The sequence below is a fragment of the Littorina saxatilis genome, linkage group LG7 (assembly GCF_037325665.1).
Source record: "Littorina saxatilis isolate snail1 linkage group LG7, US_GU_Lsax_2.0, whole genome shotgun sequence".
In the NCBI taxonomy this organism is placed as follows: domain Eukaryota; kingdom Metazoa; phylum Mollusca; class Gastropoda; order Littorinimorpha; family Littorinidae; genus Littorina; species Littorina saxatilis.
The window spans coordinates 58,271,248-58,280,435 of record NC_090251.1 but is presented as its reverse complement, the minus strand read 5'-3'; positions in this window follow the sequence as shown (position 1 = coordinate 58,280,435).

Genomic DNA, 9,188 nt, shown 5'->3' with positions numbered 1-9,188 from the left:
TGTAAATCCAGGATGAACCCTTACACAACATATGCAGCAATTTGCGGACCACTAAAATACAGAGCTATAGCTCTCTCTCTCTCTCTCTCTCTCTCTCTCTCTCTCTCTCTCTCTCTCTCTCTCTCTCTCTCTCGTTGAAAGCCTTCTTTAATGTTTTGTTACCTGTTATTGACAAACATGCACCACTCCTAGAGAAAAGAGTAAAGCATCCCACTCTTCCTCCGTGGTTAAACACAGATTTAACCAATGCCATGGCCCTTCGAGATTACTTTAAAGAAAAGAAAATGGCTACGGAGTTTAAAAAACAGATGAATAAAGTTACCGACATCGTGCGTGATGCAAAACGTAGCTATTTTAATAAACTGGTATCAGACAAAAGGGACACAGCTACTCTCTGGCGTGCTGTCAATGAAATCACCCACAAAACTCGGAAAATGTCAAATCCATCTGTAACTTCACTATCCCCTCAAACTTTTAACAATCATTTTCTATCCCTTGCCGATAGACTGCTGACTGCAGCCCAAGGCAATGCAAACCGAGATAAGTACGAGTGTCCAGAGACACTCACTTCGTTCTGCTCCGGCAAACTGGAAAAAGCTTCCCTTTTCCGCGTTCCACCAATTGCGGTGCACGAAGTGGGAAAATACATAAGGGGCCTGAAAAACAAGAAATCGATGGGGCCTGACAATGTCCCTGCACATCTCTTTAAAATGGTTGTGCCTTATATTGTTGATTCACTTACCTACGTATACAATTTATGTATTGAAAAGGTTACATTTCCTACTGTTTTTAAAACTGCCAAAGTCGTACCGCTGCCTAAAACTAGGGACGCGTCGGACCCAGACAATTTTCGTCCAATTTCAATCTTATCGATTTTGTCAAAGCCACTTGAAAAACATGTCCACCAGCATTTACTCCAGTATATGGAGAACAATAATCTTTTTCATCCGTCACAGTCTGGGTTTCGTCGGAAACATTCTTGTCACACTGCCCTTATTAAGATGTGCGATTCTTGGCTGTCAGCTATAAACCGGTCTGAAATAGTCGGCACCGTCTTTCTGGACTTCAAGAAGGCTTTCGACACAGTGGACCATACTACCTTACTTTCAAAGCTGTCCGCGTACCTCCCTAAGTCTCCATTTATAGCCTTCTTTCATTCTTATTTAAGTGATCGTAAACAGTATGTCCTTCTTAATGGAAAACCGTCGTCTACAGGTCGTGTCACATGTGGGGTTCCCCAAGGATCGGTTCTCGGCCCACTTTTGTTCTGTATATTCATTAACGACTTGCCACTCCATATTTCTGATCCTCATGTTATCAATGACCTTTTTGCTGACGGCTCATCTGTGTACACTTTTTCAAAGCATCTGAACACGTTAGAGTCATCACTTCAAAGAAGCCTCGATGAAAATTTTACTTGTTGTAACACTAATAGTATGATAGTACATCCGGCAAAAACCAAAACTATGGTAATCAATTCTAGACAGAAACACCAGCTGGCCCCACTTGACCTAAAGCTTAGCCTTGGTTCATTACCGATTGAGCAAGTGCGTGAACATCGGGTTCTAGGGGTCACAATAGATTCTGAGCTTAACTGGAAATGTCACTTAAACAATATGAACAAAACGTTATCGAGAAACATGTTTTTGTTCTCGCAGCTACGATATTATGTTGACACTTCAGTTCTAAAATTGTTTGACCATGCACATATTCTGTCACATCTAAGTTATGCTTCCACGTTGTGGGACAACTGTAGTGATGTCCACATGATGAAACTAAATTCTCTCCATCGTCGTGCAGCTAAACTGATGGTACCTAACTCATCAGTCACTACTGACAAGAAACTAAAACTGCTCGACCTCCTTCCGTTAAACCAGCAGCTTAAACTGAATAAAGCATTGTTCATGTTTAGAGTTACAAACAAAGAAGTCCCTGAGTACATTCAGTCACTATTTCAAAGGGCAACCAACAGGTATGGTTCCAGTAAATTCATTCCACCTCGCCCTCGACTAGATTTGTACAAGTCTAGTCTTGCATTCTCCGGATCTTCAGTATGGAATTCGCTTCCAACTGTACTTAAACATATTTCATCAGTCAAGGCCTTTAAAAAACAAACACACAGACATTTGTTCGAAGTCTGATTCAAAGTGAAACAGTTATTGCAACATTGTGGCAATTCGTAAATTGGTTTATTCCGATATCTTAAACCACCCTAATTTAATCAATACATAAACGTTATCTTATAGCTTCACATGTATATTAGCATGCGTGTATGCAATTTATGCATGGAAAAAGATACGGGATACGATTCTCTTTTTATGATTGTTGTTTTTCTGCACTTGACTTGCTATTTGTTTGCTTGCTGTTGTTGTTTTTATTCAGGACCTCATGTTCTTATTGAACGTAACTTTGCACTCATTATTATCATTATTATTATTTTATTGTTATTAATCTTATTACCATGAAATCATCATCATTGCCTTCATTGCTATTATCATTGTTACTTTTGCTATCTTTATACTTCATAGTTTTTATTTAGTTAATCTATAACTTTTGATTTGCTTTTGAATGTTACTTATTACCATATGTATGTTTCGTCAAATTCGTAGTGTCCATATACTCTTTTCATGTGTTGTTTTGTTCTCGTCTTTGTTTGCAAGGACAGATTGTAAGACTAGGCAATGCCTAAAATCTCCATCCTTCTGTAATAAAGTTTAATCAATCAAGCAATCAAGCAATCTGTATCTGTCTCCTCTCTCTCTCTCTCTCTCTCTCTCTCTCTCTCTCTCTCTCTCTCTCTCTCTCTCTCTCTCTCTCTCTCTCTCTTCTTTCTCTGTCTCCTCTCTCTCTCTCCTCTCTCTCTCCCTCTCTCTCTCTTTGTATCTGTCTCCTTTCTCTCTTTCCCTCTCTCTCCCTCTCTCTCTCTCTCTCTCTCTCAGTCTCACTCTCTCTCTCTCTTTCTCTCTCTCTCTCTCATATCTTTCAAAACGGACACAATATGTATTCATCAACTGCAAAACTTCGTCGAATGATTTTGTCAAAAGTGGTGTGCCTCAAGGGTCTGTATTAGGACCTATATTGTTCTGTATTTATATAAATGATTTACCTCTTCATGTGTCAGATGAGAAAGTAAGATGTGAGTTCTTTGCGGATGATTCATCAATCCACACCAGTCAGAAGTCTTTGGTAGCCGTCAACCAATCTCTTCAAAAAAGTATAGATGAGATGACAGAATGGTGCACCACTAATGCAATGGTTATTCACCCTGTTAAGACGAAAAGTATGGTGATTACAACTAGACAAAAACACCAATTAAAACCCTTACAACTTCAACTGTCAATTGATTCAACTCAAGTGCAACAAGTTAAAGAGCATAAATTATTAGGGGTTACCGTTGATCAAGAATTGAAATGGCAAACTCACTTAAGTAAAATTTGCAAATTAGTATCTAAAAATTTGTACTTATTGTCTAAATTAAGACATTATGCCGATGTGGAAGCACTCAAGTTGTTTTATTACGCTCACATAATGCCCCATATCAACTTTGCTTCAACACTTTGGGATAACTGCAGTGATGTTCATCTCAAACGACTCAATTCTCTTCATCGCCGTGCTGCAAAACTAATTCTGCATGAGTCAAATAAGCCAACAGATGATAAATTAAAGCTCCTTAATTTCCTTCCCTTGAAAGATCAGTTGACGCTAAACAAGGCTGTCTTTATGTACAAAGTAATTAACAATAATGTTCCTGGATATTTAAAATCACATTTCAGACATGCCACAAAAAGATATGGGTCCCAGAACCTGATTCCCCCCATCCCTCGTCTAGACTTGTATAAGTCAAGTTTAGCCTTCTCAGGAGCATCTCTATGGAATTCCATACCCCTACCCCTCCGAAATGCCTCTTCTGTGAAAACGTTTAGGCGCCAGTTTCATTCCCGCTTAATGGGTAAATAGAACACTTTTCATGTCTGATTTTTTAGTGCTTTTTACATTTAGTCAAGTTATGTTTGTATTTTGATTTGTTCTTTATGTGTAAGTATTGATAATGATATACATGCGAATGATTGGGACAATTCCTCCCCACATTTGTTTTTTTTCCTTTTGTTATTAGTTGTTTTGGATGTTTATATGCAATGCATTATTGCAACAATGCTGCAATTTCCACACTACATGTTTTTCCCATTTTTGAATGTGTATACAAAACCATAACCCTTTTCTTATTACTATTTACATTATATACGTCTGTAAGTAACAATAACCTTGTCAATTTTACTATCTATATTATGTGCGTCTGTATTAAGTGTTTGTATAAGGGACAGGTTGTAAGATTAGGCTTTGCCTAAAACCTCTATCCTTTGGTAATAAAGTTCAGTTTCAGTTTCAGTTTCAGTTTCTCTAACCCGAATATCTAACTCACTTGTTTCAATCAACACCTTCTCGGTATTCCACTTTCAAGCATAATCTGGCCTGCCCGAAGCCACGCATTGACATATTTAAAACTAGTCTTTCATACTCGGGAGCTTATGTCTGGAACTCCCTACCTACATGCTTAAAATCGACCAGTAACCTTAAAACATTCAAAACACATCTGCAAAAATACATTCAAACATCACTTTAATGTAATGTGCCTGGTTGCTCAAACGTATGTGTGCCTTTTATCCTTCTGAAAATGTGCATGTATGTGTCTTGCGTCAACTTGGTGTGATAAGAATACATTCTCGTGTATTACTCCTTCTAGTATCTAAGATAGTATTACTGCATTTTATATTGGCATGGCGATTCCTTCATAATCTAAGATGGTATATTTTAGGTCATGAACGTTTTTTTTTTATTTTATTTTTTTTTTTTAAACTTTGCTACCTGATCCTTTATTTGGTTAGTGTGTCGTGTTATGTTGGCTTGCCTTATAAGTTAGTTGATCTTCTGTGTGTGTGTGTGCGTGTGCGTGTGCGTGTATATATATGTGTGTGTGTGTTCTGATAATGTATGGTTGTATATCTGTATATCACATGTCGATAAAAAATGATCTTATTCTTATATTACTATTATTGCGTGTGTCTGCGTTTCATCATAAAAAGTTTGTTCCTATGTATTCCCATTTCGATTATAACCATTTTGCTTAGATCAGGACTAGCTGTAAGAAAGGTCCTACGGACCTAATGCTATCTTTCCTGTAATAAAGTTCAATGTTTCAATGTTTCAATGTTTTCAATGTTTCTCTCTCTCTCTCTCTCTTTTACCAATTAGTCTGTGTTGTTTTTATTCCTGTGTCTTTGTGACTCGCAGACACCTTCTTTAACCCTTCCTGCTTCCTCTCTTCCACTGATGCGGGTGAATTGCATAATTTAAACCTACCAAGCTAAATGTATTTGGAGCACCCACTTTATCAACAAACAAGTCCTTGAAAGACACCACTCCTTTATGATTGTATTGCCTTTTTCACTGCTCCTGTGCTAACAGCATTTGCTTAAGCGACCGCTCTTACCAGCTCTGTAGTTTAGCAGAGCAGATGTAGTTCCAGAATTGGGCCTGACACAACACACACAACATACCAGCAGCAATTTGAGGACCAATAAAACGCAGGGCTAGCTCTGTAGTTTGTTGGTCGTCAAATAGCTGCGAAATAGTGACTGTCCGCATATAGTCGCTTTTTTCAAATCGTTCGTAACGCTATATTAAGAGAAATATCGAAGTAAAAGTTTTTTTTGATACCTTTGTGTCGAATTCCCTAAACATTTCGCTTACTTTCAACTTTCTATCTCTTCAAACAAAAAAGTCAAAACAGGTCCTCATATTACTGCATTTTGACGGATGGACAAAAATGATACACAATGTCCGCAAATAGGCGAATATCCCCCTATGTGTGTGTGTCTGTGTGTGTCTGTGTCTGTGTGTCTGTGTGTGTCTGTGTGTGTGTGTGTGTGTGTGTGTTTGTGTCTGTGTCTGTGTGCCTGTGTGTCTGTGTGTGTCTGTGTGTATCTGTGTCTGTGTGTCTGTGTCTGCGTGTGTCTGTGTGTGTGAGTGTGTCTGCGTGTGTGTGTGTGTGTGTGTGTGTGTGTGTGTGTGTGTGTGTGTGTTTATCTCCCTTGAAAAAGGAATTCCGTCAGTCAAATTGGAAACAACTCACACCCAAAGAGATGAAGTTTTTCGCACTTCCGCGTTTTAAGTTTGTTTGTTTATTTAAGGCGAAAACCTCAAACTTGACTTTGTGTTGCGTACGATTACAGTATTGTTAGGTGGCGAGAGGGACGACAGTATTGTTAGGTGGCGAGAGGGACGACAGTATTGTTAGGTGGCGAGAGGGGCGACAGTATTGTTAGGTGGCGAGAGGGACGACAGTATTGTTAGGTGGCGAGAGGGCCGACAGTATTGTCAGGTGGCGAGAGGGCCGACAGTATTGTCAGGTGGCGAGAGGGCCGACAGTATTGTCAGGTGGCGAGGGGGACGACAGTATTGTTAGGTGGAGAGAGGGACGACAGTATTGTCAGGTGGCGAGAGGGCCGACAGTATTGTTAGGTGGCGAGAGGGACGACAGTATTGTCAGGTGGCGAGAGGGGCGACAGTATTGTCAGGTGGCGAGAGGGACGACAGTATTGTTAGGTGGCGAGAGGGCCGACAGTATTGTTAGGTGGCGAGAGGGACGACAGTATTGTTAGGTGGCGAGAGGGACGACAGTATTGTTAGGTGGCGAGAGGGCCGACAGTATTGTTAGGTGGCGAGAGGGCCGACAGTATTGTCAGGTGGCGAGAAGGCCGACAGTATTGTTAGGTGGCGAGAGGGACGACAGTATTGTTAGGTGGCGAGAGGGACGACAGTATTGTTAGGTGGCGAGAGGGCCGACAGTATTGTTAGGTGGCGAGAGGGACGACAGTATTGTTAGGTGGCGAGAGGGACGACAGTATTGTTAGGTGGCGAGAGGGCCGACAGTATTGTTAGGTGGCGAGAGGGACGACAGTATTGTTAGGTGGCGAGAGGGCCGACAGTATTGTTAGGTGGCGAGAGGGCCGACAGTATTGTTAGGTGGCGAGAGGGCCGACAGTATTGTTAGGTGGCGAGAGGGACGACAGTATTGTTAGGTGGCGAGAGGGCCGACAGTATTGTTAGGTGGCGAGAGGGACGACAGGGTATATACGCGAGAAAGACAAAAAAACATGCGCGAGGAAAGCTCGTCTGCTATCGTCAAAAAAGTAACCGCATCGAAGCAAACACTTTCATTTTGCTAGTTTATAACCCCAAATCTAGGTCAGAATTGCACTACAAACGCTATTGTTCATTCAGCGTAGCGATAGGCTCCGATATTTTGACTCATTTCATGGAATATTACTAATGACAGCACTGCAAAGTCAATACCAAATATTGTGTCAGGCACAAATAATCATTTCCTAATATTAAAACATTGAAAGGAAAAAGTTATACGGCGACTAAGTTCATGCAAACTCTAAATTATAATCACATTCTGTGCTATTGTACACTCTAAAGTACACCCACACTCTCTGCTATTGTACACTCTAAAGTACACTAACACTCTAAAGTACAACCACACTCTATGCTGTTGCACACTCTAAAGTACACCCACAATTTATGCTATTGTACACTCTAAAGTACACTCACACTCTATGCTATTGCACACTCTAAAGTACACCCACACTCTATGCTATTGTACACTCTAAAGTACACTCACACTCTATGCTATTGTACACTCTAAAGTACACCCACACTCTATGCTATTGTACACTCTAAAGTACACCCACACTCTATGCTATTGTACACTCTAAAGTACACTCACACTCTATGCTATTGTACACTCTAAAGTACACTCACACTCTATGCTATTGTACACTCTAAAGTACACCCACACTCTATGCTATTGTACACTCTAAAGTACACTCATGCTCTATGCTATCGTACACTCTAAAGTACACCCACACTCTATGCTATTGTACACTCTAAAGTGCACTCACACGCTATGCTATTGTACACTCTAAAGTACACCCACACTTTATGCTATTGCACACTCTAAAGTACACCCACACTCTATGCTATTGTACACTCTAAAGTACACTCACACTTTATGATATTGTACACTCTAAAGTACACCCACACTCTATGCTATTGCACACTCTAAAGTACACTCACACTCTATGCTATAGTACACTCTAAAGTACACCCACACTCTATGCTATTGTACACTCTAAAGTACACCAACACTCTATGCTATTGTACACTCTAAAGTACACTCACACTCTATGCTATTGTACACTCTAAAGTACACCCACACTCTATGCTATTGTACACTCTAAAGTACACCCACACTCTATGCTATTGTACACTCTAAAGTACACCCACACTCTATGCTATTGTACACTCTAAAGTACACTCACACTCTATGCTATTGTACACTCTAAAGTACACTCACACTCTATGCTATTGTACACTCTAAAGTACACCCACACTCTATGCTATTGTACACTCTAAAGTACACTCATACTCTATGCTATCGTACACTCTAAAGTACACCCACACTCCATGCTATTGTACACTCTAAAGTGCACTCACACGCTATGCTATTGTACACTCTAAAGTACACCCACACTTTATGCTATTGCACACTCTAAAGTACACCCACACTCTATGCTATTGTATACTCTAAAGTACACTCACACTCTATGATATTGTACACTCTAAAGTACACCCACACTCTATGCTATTGCACACTTTAAAGTACACTCACACTCTATGCTATAGTACACTCTAAAGTACACTCACACTCTATGCAATTGTACACTCTAAAGTACACCCACACTATATGCTATTGTACACTCTAAAGTACACTCACACTCTATCAATCAATCAATGACGCTTATATCGCGCATATTCCGTGGGTACAGTTCTAGGCGCTCTGCAGTGATGCCGTGTGAGATGAAATTTTATACGGCCAGTAGATTGCAGCCATTGCAGTTCTATGCTAATGTACACTCTAAAGTACACCCACACTCTATGCTATTGCACACTCTAAAGTACACTCACACTCTATGCTATACACTCACATTCTATGATATTGTACACTCTAAAGTACACCCACACTCTATGCTATTGTACACTCTAAAGTACACCCACACTCTATGCTATTGCACGCTCTAAAGTACACCCTCACTCTATGCTATTGCACACAAAGATAACAAAAC